Source organism: Pyrgilauda ruficollis, unplaced genomic scaffold, assembly GCF_017590135.1.
Source record: "Pyrgilauda ruficollis isolate IOZ18807 unplaced genomic scaffold, ASM1759013v1 scaffold6, whole genome shotgun sequence".
Lineage (NCBI taxonomy): Eukaryota > Metazoa > Chordata > Aves > Passeriformes > Passeridae > Pyrgilauda > Pyrgilauda ruficollis.
Window position 1 is genome coordinate 5,706,618 of NW_024527710.1, and position 17,508 is coordinate 5,724,125.

At 38.5% G+C, this 17,508-nt stretch overlaps 1 protein-coding gene across 4 annotated transcripts in view; it reads left to right on the plus strand.

Moving 5' to 3' along the window:
• The window catches only part of TTLL7 (tubulin tyrosine ligase like 7), a 66,040-nt gene that overhangs the window by 365 nt on the left and 48,167 nt on the right, over window positions 1–17,508 (plus strand). The gene's annotated exons all lie outside the window — the stretch shown is intronic.

The window sequence follows — 17,508 nt, forward strand, 5'->3', positions numbered from 1 at the left end:
GCCCCCCCCGGGGAGGGGCGGCGGAGCGGCGGCCCGCCGTGATTCAGCATCGCCGGCGGGGAAGGGAAGCCGTGTCCGGCCGGGGGGCTGCGGGGGTGCTGGGCGACCGGGGGCTGCCGGAGCGGGATCTGTCGCCGGCTCGGGGCGATGCTGCGGGGCGGGAGCGCGGGGAAGCGCCGGCAGCCCCGCCGCTCCTCCGGTGGCCCGGGGCGCACGGAGCAGCTCTGTCCGCCCGGGGCCGCGGGCAGGTGCGGCGGGAGCGCGGGCAGCGGCCCCTCGGGAAGTTTCCTCAATGCAGCGGGCAGCCCTCGCGCAGGGAGGGAGGATGACTGCGCGTGTCGCAGTGTGAGGAGGAATAGGGAAGCAGGAGGCATTCCAGGATTAAAGGTATTAATTTTCTCTTCTCGCCTCCCTGCCCTCAATTTGTGCATGCGAAGCCCATCGTCTGTGCGGGTCGTATCGCATGTACGGCCAGGTCTCTTCGGAACCAGTTAAGGTTAAAATGGGATCGTCTTTTGGCAGCGGTACCCAGTGGAGTCTGAAATGTAGAACAAGTTAAATCTCTGGAGATGCAAGTCAAATATCTTCCTGTGCTTTCTGTGCTTAGCTGGAAGCCCATAATCTGTGAGATTTTTTGAATTTCTGCTGCTGAAACCACACATAATTGTAAGCAAAAGGGAAAAGCAGTTGATGCTGGAATTTGAACGTGCTGCTGAATTCTGTGAAACTGACTTAAGGTCTCAGTATTGATCGCTTTTGTGCCTTTCTTATGTATTTTCAGTTTGAGTACCAAAATTAGACGTTATTCCTTCTTAAACCCCCTCTAAACCAGCCAAACACACACATCCCACCCAACGCTAGTTCAGTATACTTTTCTGTCTAAATCCTTCATTAATTAACCAGAGTGTTAGTACCTATCTAAATAATATTCAGAGAAATCCTGCTGGTTCTTTTCACACATGAATGGTTAGAAGTACTTTTCCTCTGTGGGAATTGGTTGTCCCCCAGATACTGCCAAGTATCTCGAAATATACAGTGACTTGGCATCTGTAGAAGCTTTTACCCCTGTTTTAAGTGCTGCGATGGGGGTTTTAGTAGAAATAAGACATGTTATTGTTTGAACTAATGGTAGTTCAAACAAACAAAAAAAAAATAGAGAAGCAGGTATTATGCCATGGGTTTTCGTGTGTGGAGAGTAAATATAATGTCTGTGATGACATATGGAGCTATTATCTCTGAAGCAAGATTCTCTGGAGAAAAATGTTACGAAGCTTCAAAAAACTACATGAGCTATTTATTATGGAATATGTGACTTATTTTATTATGACAAAGTATGTTTTTACCTGCAGGTATTCACCATATTATGCAAGAAAGTATAGAAGAATAGTTGTCAGGTTTTTAAATTTTTTTTTTTCTTTAGAAAAATGCCCCTATTCTAGATTTCTGATGGTTTGGATACATTCCACATATTTCCAAAGGGATCTATCCAGCACTTTGGGAGTGTTAGAAGAGGCCAGGAGATCAAGGCTGTCAGCAGTTATTAGGTAATTATTCCAGTAATCTAACACTCATTTTAGTAATCTGAAGCTCAGGTTTGCAATCAAAATAAAATTTGTTCCCATGTTCTTCCAAAGCTGATAGTGGTAAATTGGCAGCATAGATTTAGCTGTGGACAGTTCTGAAGAACTGGGAGATTAATTGATCAAGAAGCAGTTAGACACAAAGCCATCTTGCAATTCTTTGTACAGTTAGGATTTTTCACTAGGATGTTTTTAATGCTGTATGTTGGTTATGAAGGCCATAAATAGAATTTTGAAGGTGAAATGTGGCACTCTGATGCTGACTGCTGAATGTGCTCACTCTGAATTGTCAACATCAAGAATGACTGAAGTATGATTTCTTGATTTTGAATCTCCATCTGTGGATCTTTATTATGAATTTTAAAAGTCTCTGTAGGATGCATATGGCAAATTTCTTGAACAACCACATTTTCTAATGTTCTGTGCTTTTTTTCCCATTTTTTATCTTGCCTATATTTTAATGTTTAAGGAGTTTTGATGTTTAAGGAGTATTTTTGCATTTGCTAGCTACTTGCAGATGTCTCATACTAATTGAGAACACATTAATCTAAGTATGTAAATCCTTAGGAAACAAGAAATTGAAATGAAACCTTAATGTCTGAAATAGGGAAATGGATAACATCTTCCAAGCCACCCTGCATCTATTTTTGCAAAGCTCCTTTTTAAAAAATGCACATAGAAGCATGTTGCAAGATAATTTTTTGATATGAGTTGCTAATGTTTTTTAAATTTTGTGCTACAATTTTATCAGTGTAAAGATATCTTGTAGAAACCAACAATGTTAATTTCTCACTCCTATATGTTTCCACAAATCTTCAGAAAATTCCAAGTGTTATTACTGCCTTGAAGTGTTGTGGCTTTTGGGGCAATCCTAAATCATGAAGACACTGAATTTTTGTGATAGGCCTTGTATCAGTCCCTGACAAAAAAGATGAATGCTTGCCAGTCTTTTTCTTTTTGATGAGGTATTTCCATCATCCATAGTTGACACAGTGACTCTACAATGATCGGAGTGGGAAAGGAATAGTTTGGATTTGCCTAAAAGAGGGAGTTCATTTTATTTGGAAAGGTGCATACAAACTGTCAAAGCTAAGAAATCTCACTGTAAGTACCACAGCATTCATATTGGAGCATATTGGCTGGATTTTGTTTTTCCCTTGTGAACTTCAGAACACTTACCCCTCGATTAATTTTTATTTTCTACATACCTAGAAGTTAATTGGGACCATTTGAATCCTACTGATGGAAGTCAAATGGCCCTTATTAAGCACGAGGAGCTCTTTAGAGCTCCATTAATGCTTACCTAAAGTCCTGCCAGAATGATACTTTGCAACTACTCCTCTTGCAGACATTATGAGCTTCCTGGAGAGTTTACCAGAACCAATGAACCTTTTAAACATTAATATTTAAAATACTAATGTATTTTTAAATTTAGAATGGAATTTGTTGATGTCTACTACACTGATGTCTACTACTGCAAAAGAATAATCTGAAATTGTATGGATATATGAGAAAAAAGGTGACATTCTGAAGGAGTCAGCCTTGGAACCTGGTGGGCATTAGAGCAAATGTTCCTTTTCCAGGGTTGCAACCTCTTGGTGCCAGAATCTTTCACACCAGGAGATTCCATAGTGCCCCAGTCTACGGAATCCTCTTGTTCATGGGAGTGAAGGCAAGAACCTACAGGTTCTGTAGGGGTTAAATAATAGATTTTGCTAAGAGCATTTCCCAGTTTTCCTCCTTGCCTTCTCTCTGAAGTGTTCATACAACTGTACAGTATAGTTTCACAATTCTACCACATTAAATTATACTCATTTACCAACACTTTTGCTCTGCCTTGAATTTCATTTGCCAGAAAACAAGCTCTAACATTAGAATAAATTTTTGGCTTTGTGTTTTGAAAGGTTAAGTGAAGCAGACATAATGGTTCTTTCTTTCAGTATCAGTTTTAATCAGAATACAGGATCTCCAAAATGAAGACCACTGTATACATTTGTACTATTTGTTTTCCCAGTGTTAAAAATTAAAGTTCAGATAATTGAAAATGTTAAAATATAGATCCACGTTGTTTCAAAGGCAATATTAAAAAATATAATCACATGGGGTTTTTATGAACATTCATTTCTGGGGACAGAGGAACAGTACTGCTTTACAGAGAGCCCAAATTAACAATAATGAAAGAAAGACAAAAGAAAACATTCTGATTTAGGGATCACTCTTCACTTTATGGAGTGGAGGGAGTGTCATGCCACTTCCCACTTATGCTTGTATTTGGTTTTGGAAGGATTCCAGATTGAAGTTTAATATGCACCACTGTCCAAATGCACCTTAGATGGCTACATTACTGTTAATTGATAGAAAAACTGACTGCCTAAAAGGATGGAAGTGCTTTGCACTGCAGTTCAGGAGCGCTTTGTGGCCAGCAGTAGTAACAGAGTACTAACAGTCACTCTTCAGAATAAAGGCATGAAGACTAAATCCACTTTTCATATATAATAAATGCTGCAGAAAGAGTTGAGTAGGGTGTGAGTTTCACAGTTAGACACAGCAATGTGTTGACATGTTTATTTCCATCCTTGCTTAGTAGCAAAATGCTAAATATATTCTTCTTTGGTTACATTAAAGTATGTTTCCTTTCAACTTTGTCCTTGGGTTGACATGTGTTTGTTTTATTTTTAGCACTTGAAAACCAACACAGTTATATCCCTATAGGGTGCAGTGGAAGCACTGGAGTATAGCATGAGAAAATGAAATGAGATGCTTAATACTGAATTGTTACAGGTGAAGAAGCAAAGATCTTAATACTGATTATGACCACAAGAAAACAAGTGGACTGATGGGACAGAATATTGTGTGGTTTGTTGGGGAAATCACTCTTATCTGCTTGCTCAGAGTGAACTTCTCTTGAAAAATATAGCATAGGGCTATGTGATAGAAGACTGTGCTTTCTATGCTTTTGTGAGTGGTTGTCAAGTGTTTAGTGTTCATTGAACATGAAATTTCTGTGAATTTGTAATAGTGTTTTATCCTTCCAAGCTTATCTTGGTGTTGTGGAAGGTGGGAGAAACACGCAAAAACATTTCATGTGAATTATTGGCAAAAGAAATCTCAAAGATGTCCAATTTACTCACCCAGCAAAAACTACCCTTTTATTAAATTTTATTTCATGGGGCTTTTTAGAGGGATATAATATTATCCTAACTTTTTATGTCAACTTGAAACCTTTGAAAGACTATAAATTACTAGTGAGCGTTAACAATCAGGCATTAATTTGAATAAAAAGATTTTTTTTTTTTCTAAAAATGAGCAAGAATGATCTGAGAACATGAGTTTGGTACATTTTGTGCCACTTAAAAAATGGGAGCATTTACTGAAAATAATGTTTCTGAGGATGGAAAGGAGCTATCCAGTGAATAAAATAAAGGATGGAGATACAGGAATCAGTGCTGTTTCAAGCCAAACTTGTTTCAAATTCACAGAGCTGGGAGTCTTGTAGGATATCATACTGGTTTTGGCTGGGGAAATGTTAATTTTCTTCACAGTACAGTTTGGGGCTACATTTTGCATTTGTGCTGAAAATTGTGTTGATAAGAGATGTTTTTGTTATTGCTGATCAGGGCTGACATTGAGCCAAGGCCTTTTCTGCTTCTTGTACTGCCATGCTGGCAAGGAGGCTGGGGATGCCTGGGAAATTGAGGGGGCACAACTGGGACAGCAGACCCCAGCCCACCAAAGGGGTACCCCGGAGCATATGACAGTCATGCTTGGCAAATAAAGAGGGGTGAAGAAGGAGGAAAGGGGGGATGTTTGGAGTGATGTCTTTTGTCGTCCCAAAGAACTGTTACTCGTGATGAAGCCGTGGTTTCCTGGGGATGGTTCAATGCCTGCCTGCCCATGGGAAGTGGTTCATGAATTCCTTGTTTACTTTTCCTGTGCATGCAGCTCTTGCTTTCCCTATAAAACTGTCTTTATCTCAACCCATGACTTTTCTTACTTTGATTCTGATTCTCTCACCCATGCTGGGAGATTGAGGTGGTGGGGAAGGGAGTAAGTGGCAGTGTGATGCTTAGTTGGCAACTCAGCTTAGACAGTGACAAATATTGACCCAGAGCAGCATCCACAAGTGCAGAAATAGAAGACAAGTAAGGGAACAATACAGAGTTAGATTTGAAAGTCTGGACACCAGTTGAGAAATTATGCAGTTAATGACCCCGAGCAGTCAATTAAAAAAGCCTATATATTACTTCGTTCTGTTGCCTCTAGGTATGAAGAGAAAATTAAAGGACATTGTGGCCTTTTTGCCAAAAGCAACACTCAGGAATACAAGCACATACAGGAAGCAAGTCTTTGATATTTTATGAGAAAATTAAATAAAATTTATTAGAAATGAAAATAAAAAAAATCTGTTCTTGTGAATGTGTGTTTGGGAAGGTCTGACACAGTCAACACACCATTTAATTTCATTGATAAACAGAAAGTCTCAGTCATGGGATATGTATGCATAATACAGTTCCAGTTGTTTGAGGATAATGGAGTAATGGTACAGTTGAAACTGAGTTTCTGCAACAGCTGGTTGTAAGACACCTGGAACCAAGACAGTATGAGGAGCCATGGGGAAAAATCACCTGTGGGAAGAGACTTCAGAGTGATGTCCAGATTTCACTCCCTGTTCTATTCTTCCACATGAAATTATGTCTCAGTTGGCTGCACTAAGTTTTGTCTTATAATTTCCTATTGTTTTGGAGTCCTTGAAGTAATTTCTTCAGTTTTGGGAGATGTACCTGGCCAATCATGACTGAAGTAGAGGCCTTAATCCTTCTCTGGGATGGGCAAGCAAGAGATGTTCTCTGTTGTTCTGAAAGAGCTTCTGCTCCTATCATTTGCAAATTAAGAGGGTAGAAGTAAGGGGAAATGTCTTTTACGTACACTGTAGCCTTTGCACATTCTGCTCTGCAGCTGCATTCTACCTGCATTTGATTTCTAAAGGCTGGCATTTGGGCTAGTAGGACTACCAACAGTTTATGTGAATATATCCCTTCCTATCTCACTAGAATCTATCCATAATACTTCATCTGATGCCTTGAGAGGCTCCCTAGAACAGAGGCTAGACAGTGTCAAAGGAATAAAGTAGGATTTTTTTAAAAAAGCCTTCAAAGGACACACCTTGGGCAGTACAAGAGCCTGGCCAAGGCTACACGCAAGAGGGACAACAGATCACACATTTTCACACTTTTATAAGTGTTGGTCCATTTACATATTGGAGTTAATTGTCCAATTACAGCTTCAGGTTATGAAGTCTCATCCTCCCAGATTGCTCTCCTCAATTCCCTGTTGTTTATACTTTTTGGGCTGGAAAAGGATTGTTTATTTAACTAAACTATGAGAAGAACTTGCTGACACTTTATATGAAGTTCAGAGTTATATACTAATGCAGCACAGAATCTGGATAATATGAAAGCTAAAACTTAAGGCATCACATTCTTGTAGGATAGGTATGGCACTAGTGGTGCAGTCAGTCTTGTCTGGCACATCCGATGGGCCTGACTCCTATAAAACTAATGCAAAACAATGGAGTGCACTTGGTATCTCCAGTTTTCTCCCATGGTTGTTCTTTTTTGGTGGCTTTTTTTTTTTTTTTTTTTTTTTTTTTTTTTTTTTTCTGTGGGGGAAGAGTAATCCATTTGAGCAAAGGAACATTCCAAACCTTTTATTGTCAGGTATCCTTTGTGGTCCACTGTCCATTAAAGCGTACTGAGCTGTCAAATTAGAGTAATCTTTTCTTAATGTAAAAGAATAATATGACAAAGAAAAGCCATCTTTTGAAATGATGTCAGAAAACAATTTCTTATTGGTATAAATTGACATTGTAAAAGAAAACAACCTCATTTGAGGAATATGAATTGTTTCAGAATACTATAGAAACAGCCGTTCCAGTAAAGGGTTTACCTTTTCTCTTTCCATTACTCCACTTAATATTTTATTTGGTTTAAAAATTGATCTATAAGGTTGTAATGCTGGCTTCACTGAAACCAGGTAGGTTTGATTTCAAAGCTCAGATCTCATTGGTCCAAGCCTGGAAGAGAATGAGAATCTTTTTTCTTATTGCAAATTATTAACTTCTTTTGCTTCTATACTAGTGTCTTATGTTATTGTGATCTTGACCTCTTAATTCTACGTTTGGAGAAACCATTGTCCTGGTTACAGTAGCTCGTATCCCTGTTATATCTCTTTCCAGTCACTGAGTCATTTTCTGTTTTTAGATTGTACTTCTTTTTAGCTTATTGTTATGACTAAATCCTACTGACTTTCTTCCCACAACTCTTGTCACTAAGTAAAGTGGGAAATAATGCATTCTTTTCTTACAGCTTATATCGTGCCTTTGTCTTGCCACCCAGAACATAGGGAGAAAATACCTAGAAAGGGTTAAGAAAGAGATCTAAAAAGTGCTAGAGATAGGCTAAATGGGAAGGAGCTGCTGCTGCAGCCAGTCTTTCCCTGGTGTATTACTGCCTGAAACTGTATCAGCTGTCAATTATTGATAGAAAAATCTGTTTCTGGAGAGCTGACTCCTCAGATAGTTTCAGCAATGCAATACTAACGGTAAGTGATTTCATTTTGCTACTTCTACTGCAGAATTATTTTAAATCTGTTTCTGTATCAGTGGGAGGTCTTGGTATGACTGGGTATTCTGCAGTATGTAACCTTGTCAGCAAAATCCATGATAAATAAATGTTTTGCCCTATCAGTAATTGTATGCAGAAGAATTTGGTATATCACCCTGCCACATGCTGCTGTAAAGGTTTGTTTGTTTGTGGGTTTTTTTTTTCACTATGACTCTACTGCAGACTATGTTAATTGAAATCCATTGGCTTCCGTTTGAATGCTCATGCATTCTGTCCACCACATATATTTTGCAATGAGTTCTTTTTCCAGAAGAAAAAAAACTGTTCCTTTTCTATATTTTTTATGCTTTTTCTCATCCATCCTTGAGCTTGCAGTTTATCTTTCCTTATAACAGAGAACTAGATTCAGGAGCATCTACTGAATGCAGTAAATTGTGAGCTCTTAGTTGGACAAAATGTACTTGTGGAGAGCAGCATGAAGCATTTTCTGTGGCAGTGTATCTGTATATCACCTGCACAGTAGTCCCTGTTTCTAAACATGTGAATCCTGCATGAGCTGTGGAATATGAAATCCTACCTCTAGGCAGCCAAGCAATTCTGAAAGTGATACTTAAAGCTTTAATCTTTGCCAAGAAAGAGAGAAATTTGGAGGCACGTCAGTGAGTTTGAGCTGTAATTTCTACTGTGAGGAAAGTTTGATTTAAATGGACTCTAGTTTTGAAGTGGATGAGACCAGAGTCTTAATTATAATTCTGAATTTTGTCATCAGCAGGTCTGTCCTGGAACTGAAACATCATGATATAAAGTCACAAAAGTCAGTAGAAATATATCTATACTTACTTCACTAGGTTACAGAGAAAATCCTCTATGCTTGATCTCATTTACATTATAGACCTGAGAAAAATTTTGTAATTTTTGTATGTATCTTCAGAATGATGGGACTAGGAAATTTCCTGAAGAAAGCTTTTTAGTCCTTTGAGCAACCAAAGGAGCCAAAAAAATTTGGAAGAAGTTTTGTATTTGTGAAGTAATATTCAGAGTCCTGCATCAATGGCCAACTATGAATGCCAGTTTATTATCCTTTTTTTCCTATTTGGTATGTCAGTTGTGATCGTCTCCATTCTCATTTGTATTGACACTTTGCATGAAACGTTTTCTGAAAGATTTATTGTTTTAGTTATTAGGTGTATTGTACCTTTTCCATACCTCTGGATTTAAAAACGCCTTCGAGTCAGTTTGGTGCATCTCCTTTTTCCTTACCTGTGGTTATATGGCAAATATGCTACTCTCTGGCTACTTATATTCTTCTATAGTGTGAAGGGTATGATATGTCTGAGAGAGTCAGAAGTGCAAAAGAATAAACTTCATCATTTTCTGCCTAGGATAATATGATAAAAAAAAAAAGGTATGTGGCTCAGTTCCCAATCATGTTTTATTTTGGCTGGCAGTGATGTATGTTGCTATAACATAATAAGAAATTAATGTATTTGTTTCTTTTGAATGTTTGAAAAGCAGTTAACTTTGCAGCCAGCATGCATTTGACTATATAAGTTTATGCATTTCTTTTTAATTATGAATGCATCTTGAAGAAATATAAGATTAAAGCAATGCAAAATAAAATTTAGCCTTGCTAAATGAATGGAGTATCTCATTCCTCCAGCCTCTAGTTGAGGACTTTTATTTTAGAATACTTTTCAATTGTAGCTCTTAGCTCTTAATCCTAACCAACACATTTTTTAAATTTAAAAAAAAAAAGAAAAAAAAGGAAGAAAAAAAGTAATACACACATGCCAGAACCTCTTACTTTTAAGTGTAGCTTTTTGGGACTTGACCAAGATGGATGAGGACAGGACTAACTGTGATATTGTTCCACAGTTGGAACATGGCTTCTGCTGTGATTACAGCAATGGAGGCAATAGTCATGCTTAGGGCAGTTTTCTCCTCAGGTTTTGGAACTATTTTAAACTACATAAAAGCTCTGGTGCTATTGTCAGTATGGGCTCTGCAGCTCAGAGATGGTGCATGATTACTCTAAATAAACTACTGAATACTATGGGGTTACCTCAGTAATGCTGTACTTATTCAGAAAGTACATTATCCTGATCCTATGAGTTCAACCAAATCCCAGGAAATTACTTTTTCTAGGCTATTCTCATGTTTTAAGTAAAAATTAAAGCTAGTGCATATAAAGTCGTGTACACTTCACTTTTCTCTCTTATTTTGGGTGTTCAAATATTACATTTGGGATCAATATTTAAGACATTATTTTTCTAGGCTTTGTGACTACATGCTGTATTTCTCTACAGGTGAGCAGTATTTTTACAAAATATTCCTATAGTAGGATAATGGAGTCTCATCTCACTGCCAGTGAGGATAGTCACTCTATTTAGATCCCCTACAATGGATAAAATAGTGTGACACAGAGGGTTTGGAGCCAATCCAGCCTTTTAAGGGAATTTCTATAAATCAGGTCAATTCATTTAAAAGAAGCTTCTGAGGGCTCACATCCTTTTGAAACTGCTTGATGTTCTCCTGTTTTTATGTGCAAAAATATTTTCAAATCAGTGGTACCCCATTGAGCCCCAAGTACTAAGCTGTGGGGAGGAAAGCATGTGTTTGTGAAATGTTTTATAGCTGCTGGGGTTTCTGGTTCATTTATCAGCTGTTTACAAACTTACTAGCACTGAGTGTTGGCTGCAGTAGTCTCAGTGGTATTGTAGGCCAGCTGTGAATATTTCTGACTGTCACCTGTTCTTTACAGAGTAGAAGTGTATGACAGTCATTAAAATGTTAGAGATCTACCAACACTCATACAAACATACAGGTATTGCCAGTGGAGCTGAGCAAATGATTTCATAATTGGAAATGTCAGGATAATGTGATAAAGAACTTGGTGAACATATGAGAGCACCTTTCTTATACTTTCATGGTCAAGAAGCCTTTGAATAAAAGTTTCTTGTCATTGCAAGAAACTTCTTTTGGTGATTTATTCAAGACCTGATTATTGTCTTAACATTTGCACATCCGATGCTGAAACTACAGGCTAATGTCTGCCAATTTAAATTTCAGACTGCTGTGGGAGTGTCACCCTTGTTGTTAAACTAGAAAACAATGTTATGTGGCAGCATGTGAATTAGGATGATGTAATCTTCAATCAGAGTCGTCGTGGGCTGTGTGTGAGGATTGCAGCCCATGTCTAGTGATGTTGAAATGAATCTATGAATCGCAGGCTTGTAAAATATGAGATGAAATGATGCAGACCAGCACAGGGCTGAAGTGTGGCTCTTGTGATACACAGAACTCTGTAGAAATTAATTTAACCATATTTGTGTTCTTGTCTTCCTGAGCTTGAGGTTGTTTTCACACTAAGCCAATGCTGCCAGCTTGATGCAAGGGAGGGAGAATTTGATGTGTGAGGAGGAATGGTCTAAAGATATCTTTTTCTCTTTTTTTTTCTCCCCCAAGATCCTTAGCAAATCTCTCCCCAAGGTCTATTTATAATATAATGAATCACTGCAAACATATCAGCCTCATTAAAGGATCAGTGCTTTTTATGCTAAGACAGCTCTGCTGATATATGTGAAATGTTAAATTGTCCTATCTTGTACATCCCTAAGGCCTCTAGCTTTTACTTGAGAACTAAATCTTTTGAGAAGTGAATGATAGAAAAAGAAAGTAGTATAACTCCAGCAGTGATTAGTGTGTGGTGTACACCATTTGAAGCACTGTATGGTAGCTGTTGGTGTGTGTTGACGTGCCATAATGAAGAGCATGGATGGCACACTGCGAAGGCAAAAGAAGAGCAGAGATGCTCCCACAGGTGCCACAATTCAAATTCCTCTTCTAACTCTCTCTTGTTTACCTTTCCCCCTACCAAACCCACAGTGTTAATGTCACACCTCAATATTACTATGACACAGGATCATTATGGAACGTTGTCATCTCTGTTTCATCCACTCGAGGCCGTGGCTGTCTCACCACAGAGTGTCAGCCCTTAGAGTGTGTGAGTCCATCAGTCAGTGTGGCTCCTGGCCTTGGTCCTCAACACAAAGCAAACAAATGTCCTTGTGCTGTTTGGTTCAGGGGAATGCTTCATTTGAGGTGCCAGGGCTCCAGCCCTCCTGTGGCCATGGGTGTCCAGCCACTCAGCTGTGGCTTGCACAGCTGATGTGGCTGAGGCTCTAATGGTGTGTGCATTTCTAGGCTGGAAATGCCTACAGCACACCAATGCTGTTTAAAATGAAGGTGGAATGGTTGTATATAATATATTTATATAAAACCATTTCATATATATAGATATATATGAAATATTAAAAAATGGTTGTATATAATGGTTCTATAATAAATAGAGATTGGCTTCCATTCAGCAGTGTTCAGTGGAACTCACTGTGATCAGGGGGTAGGAATACTTTATGTTCCAGAGTTAGTGAAATGTCCTGCTGTCAGATTTGTGCTGTTATTGACACAGTGAAGTGGTGAACGGTAATATAATATAAGATCTATGCATTGTCCTTTCTTTTTGCTGGCAGAGAGTAGAACATGAAAGCTGATTTTTTTAGCAGCAAGTGACAGAGATATATATTTTCTGAAATTTAGATTTTACCGTATAAAAGCATTGTTACACTTGCTTGTTTGAGCTATCAATATTTTTCCTTGCCATTATGAATGCTAAATAATGTTTAAGTTCACAGCATTTTATTTTTGAATTATTGATTTTTAAGTCATACAGGTTCTTTTCTCTTGCTTTGTCAATTAATATATTTTCAGTGTTTTACTGAACAAGTAAAAGATTCAAACCTTGACCTTTCTGTACTTTTCCAATTTGGTCTCACTTTCTTTGATGGTCCTTTTTCAATATACAAACCATAACTATGAAACTCTATAGTACTCAATTTGCTAACAGTCTGAAATATGTTATCACATTAGAAAGAGCTTTTGAAGGGTGAGAATGATCTAAAAGATAGTCACATTGTGTGCTCTGCTATGAAGGTCACTTTGGAGGTCATTTTTTAAACAGAAAATCAATCTTCAGTTTTGAAAGATTTGACTTTGATTTAAATTTGGCCAGTGTTTTGAAGTTTCATTTTGGAAAATGGATGAATGAAAAGAGAAGCAATATTAGTTCAAGGCAACACTGAAATTTAAAAAATGGCTTCTATGCCCAGTTGTGATCTCTGTATTTTGTGAGTAGGAAGTGATTAATGCCTGTGAAACTTTAATGTGAAACTTCCACCATTTTAACAGCTTCTAATTCATTTCCTGTTTTCTGAATCAGACACTCTGTACTTATCATTTAATAGATGTTTTGTGATATTAAACAATAAAAAATTCAATCCAAAGCTGTGAAGTGCGAAGTCAGGAGAAGACCAAAGTAAAATCTGTGAACTAACATTGCAAAGCTCCCAGGGCTCTGTGCCACTGCGTGTTGCTGAGCCTTGGAGCTGGCACTGAAGGGTCTTTCCTGGCTGGACTCCAGCCATTTAAAATAGTGCACTGTAGCTTGGCTTGGTCGTTTGGTTTGGTGGCTTGGGGAAATGGAAATGCTGGCCATTCGGATAAACTAGTTCAGATAGTTGTTTTACAGAACTGCATGATTCAAAACAACAAGTTGTGTAAATCATGATGTTTGGATTCCTTTGTAGCTTGTACCTGTCCATTTAGCAAATCAAACCCCTGAGAACTCTGCATATTCTCTTTATCTGAAAGAACTGCCGAATAAATGTCTCATCTCTTTGGTGGTGGGAATAAGGAATGTTGAAATTAATAGACTTCATTTGACTTCAGAATATTTTGAACCAAGCCCCAATTGCATGCAATTTTAAGCCAGCTGACAGATAGCCTTTTAAAAACAAGCTTGTCACTTTGACATATCAAGCCTCAAAATGAAGACTACTTTTTGCATGTAGAATTTCTCTGTAAGAGTGAGAACTTGCCACCAAACCGTTCTTTGAACATGTAGCAATAAAACTGGTCACTATGCTTGTTTGTAGCAGGAGCACTTCAACATACATTTTATAAGGCCATATATTAAAAAATCATGAAAGGGTAGGAGGCTTTTAGTTCTACAGTTTCATTGCTGAAATTGTTATTATCTTGCTGAGCAGGGTCCTGAAAAAGGCATTTTTCTCTATTAATCTCATTGTGAATCTGTATTTTATATCTTAATTCCAAATCAAAAGTAGATTATAGGTTTGCATAACTGTAATAAATAGCACACCCCTCACTATGGTGTGTCCAGACTTCTACACTCTAAGATCTAAGGGTAATTGACTTAAATGTTAGATTGAAAAAAATCAGAACTCAGATGTTTGCTAGGTCAAATCTCTGAAGGCTACGTTCACATCTTTCTTTTACCTGTTTCTGTAAAATTTTTCTTAATTTGATTTTCCAGCTAAGTGAAGAGGGGGGATTGCAGCACTATGATGTTGTCTTTCCGTCCCTGTGGTCACCTGCCCAGTTCTGTAACTGTATCTCCAGTGTGTCTCCATTTCACTGTGAAAGCTCCTTATGTCAGGAGCTTTGTGGGTTTCCTTTCAGCTCCTGTGCATTTCCAGACACTTGTGACAGCACTGAGTAAATTGCACTAATGGGCTCAGAGGAAAGCAGTCTGCTTGTTTGAAAATCTGTTCTAAAATATTCCAGCTCACTGTTGATGAGTGAGTACTTATCTGTACCCAAAGAATTCAGGAAATTACCCTGACAATCCATTTTTGTAGCCTTTCACCCAGGTATGTAGGATGTTAGCTGTCTTTGAGAGGTCTTGTCATATGTGCCATGGCTTAAGATCTGTTGGCTTGTTTTCTCTTCATGTATGTAAAGTTAAACACGTGTGTAACCCATGGAGCTTTTCAAAATGGGCACCAGTAGTATCACAATTGCTTAGAAGGAAGGAAGTTCTCATTACAAACAGTACACTGAATGATGTGTGGAACACAGAGCATTTTGTAGCAGGTGATTCTACCATTCTGAGAGATTAAATATATCAGATTAAATAATTTTAAATGTGCATATGCAATCCAATATATTTTTCTTAGGGTGCACAGTTGTGGTTTCAAAGTTACTGGTCTAATCCAAACTAGGCTGAAGAATCTCAATTACTTGAGTTGTTTGGAATAGATTCTCAAATTGCACTACCTTTCTTTCAGCTTGAATTTGACTCTTCTTGCTCTTTTTTGATCTGATTAATCAAATCTTTTTCTGTGATACTTACTGTTTGGGGGGGAAAAAAAGGGGTGGAGTCTAATGATATACAATTACTATTTAGAGATTAAAAACTTTCCAGACTGCATCAAGACATGAAGTGAAGGTTTATGAAAGGCAGAGGACACTTGTGAGTAGTCTGGAGGAAAAAACCAAGAAAATTAGAGAGGGATTTGTTAAAAAATACCTGCATATAGTCTAGGCCAGAAAAGTATTTTTCAGGGCAATTTACTAACTTATTAAGATACACTTAATTTGTGTAACAGCATGAAATACTATTAATTTTTGAGTTTCTAGTTTGTCAAAGAATCATTCTATTGACTATGAAACCAGATTTTTCCACTGTCCCCTGCTCTTTACCAAGGCCCTGTTCCTTTAAATGGACTTGAGCATCTGGTGTATTCTCTGTCCATGTGCAACACTTCCCACTCAGGAAAGAGTATCCTGCCTCTCCTGTCCCTGGAGGAAAAAAGATCCTTTTTTCTTTCTTTTTTTTTTTCTTTTTTTTTTTTTTTTTTTTTTTTTTCCTTTCCTTTTTTCTTTTTTTGTCTTCTGTGCCTTTCATCAACAGAAATGTCTCTCCTGCTGTCACTCTCACACCTTTGCCAGGCAGCTGTAAAGATAACATCTCATCTTTTTTTTCCTCTGTAGAGCACTTTTAGTCAAAGTGCTTGTTTATATAAGAGTGTGCTAACCTGATGAAGATGCTTTCAGTTCTTCTTCACAAGTCTTTCTCCATTTATATGTTAACCATTTTTGTTCAGCTACCCTTGAATCTGTATGGTTGAGCAACAAACCTTCACTAATTTATGTGTATCAGGATTTCAGGAGGGAAATGGCATGTGCAGCAGGAACTGCAATCCTTTTCTGCCAGAATGTGAATTCTGAGATTTCTGACAGCTGACTTGCTCCAAAAGTCCCAGTTTGAAAATAGAATGCTTTCTCCTATGTTATTAAAAGCAATCTCTTGGAAACAGGTCTCTCAGGTAGATTACGAGCAAGATATGCCTCTGCATTATTGTAGCTGAATGCGGGTTATAGGTTATGCTTATTTTATAAGCAAAAACTTGTTCCAGGTACGAGAACTGACTCAGAATTTGGTGTAGTTGTTAGCTGACAATGCTGCTGCTGTTACTGTGCATGACCTGGGTGAGTCCTGCAACCAGCTTTGGCCTGTAACAGGCAAAGGCTGCCTGCAGAGCAGTCTGTGCTGCACAGCTTTTCCTTCAGCTGTGCTCTGACCTGTGAGTAGGGCTTGGCAATAATAACAAATCAGAAGATGTGAGCTAGAAGAAGATGCCTGGGGAGGACCTGGGTCAGAGAACGAAGTAACTTTGGGATGATTTCTGCTGTATAGAATTAAAAAAGAGGTGTAGGACCTTGTGGCTGCCAGGGCCTCTACACTGCTGATGCTGACTGTCCGAGTGAGCTCTCCTCCTTCTAGCTCCCTCCCCTCAGCAGCAGCCCTTCATGTATTGCTCTGGGAGGTGTCTTCCTGTCTCTCCCAAGTGATCCATTCCTCTGCTTAGAGACTTGGTCATCTAAGGGCAGTTAGAGGAACAGTTGCAGTTTATCTGGGAAGGTTGCAGCTTCCTCAGCAGGGTGGTGCTAGGTTTTCTTGCTGCAGAATTGGAACATCTCATGCTACTGCACTGGGGATGCACAAAGCAAGGAGGTCTAAACAGGGGCAAGTCTACTGCTCCCATGGTTTAGCCTACAATTCACAGCAGCAATTCACTGCTCTGGGTAATGTATCCCCCCAGATGACATGCAGTGTCTCTTGACATGTCACGTCATGACTCTTGATCTGTCACTTGACATGGTGGGAAAACATGCTGAGACTGTCCCATTTCACTGGGCCTTATTTGCCCTTTGGAAAGGAACAAAGGAAGGACTGGATGCTATGTAAAATATTTTGGAAAACTAATGGTTTAGAACTGCTGGTGCTTTGGTATTCAGTGAAATGCTTCGTTGAAGATGGACTACTGAAGAGAAGTCAAGGAGTTGTAAAACTATTTTTAATTATTACATACAAGCTTAGGTCAGAATACGAATATTTATTGGTATGGAATGGTGCTTTTGAAAAGTTAAATCCTAAAGTAAGT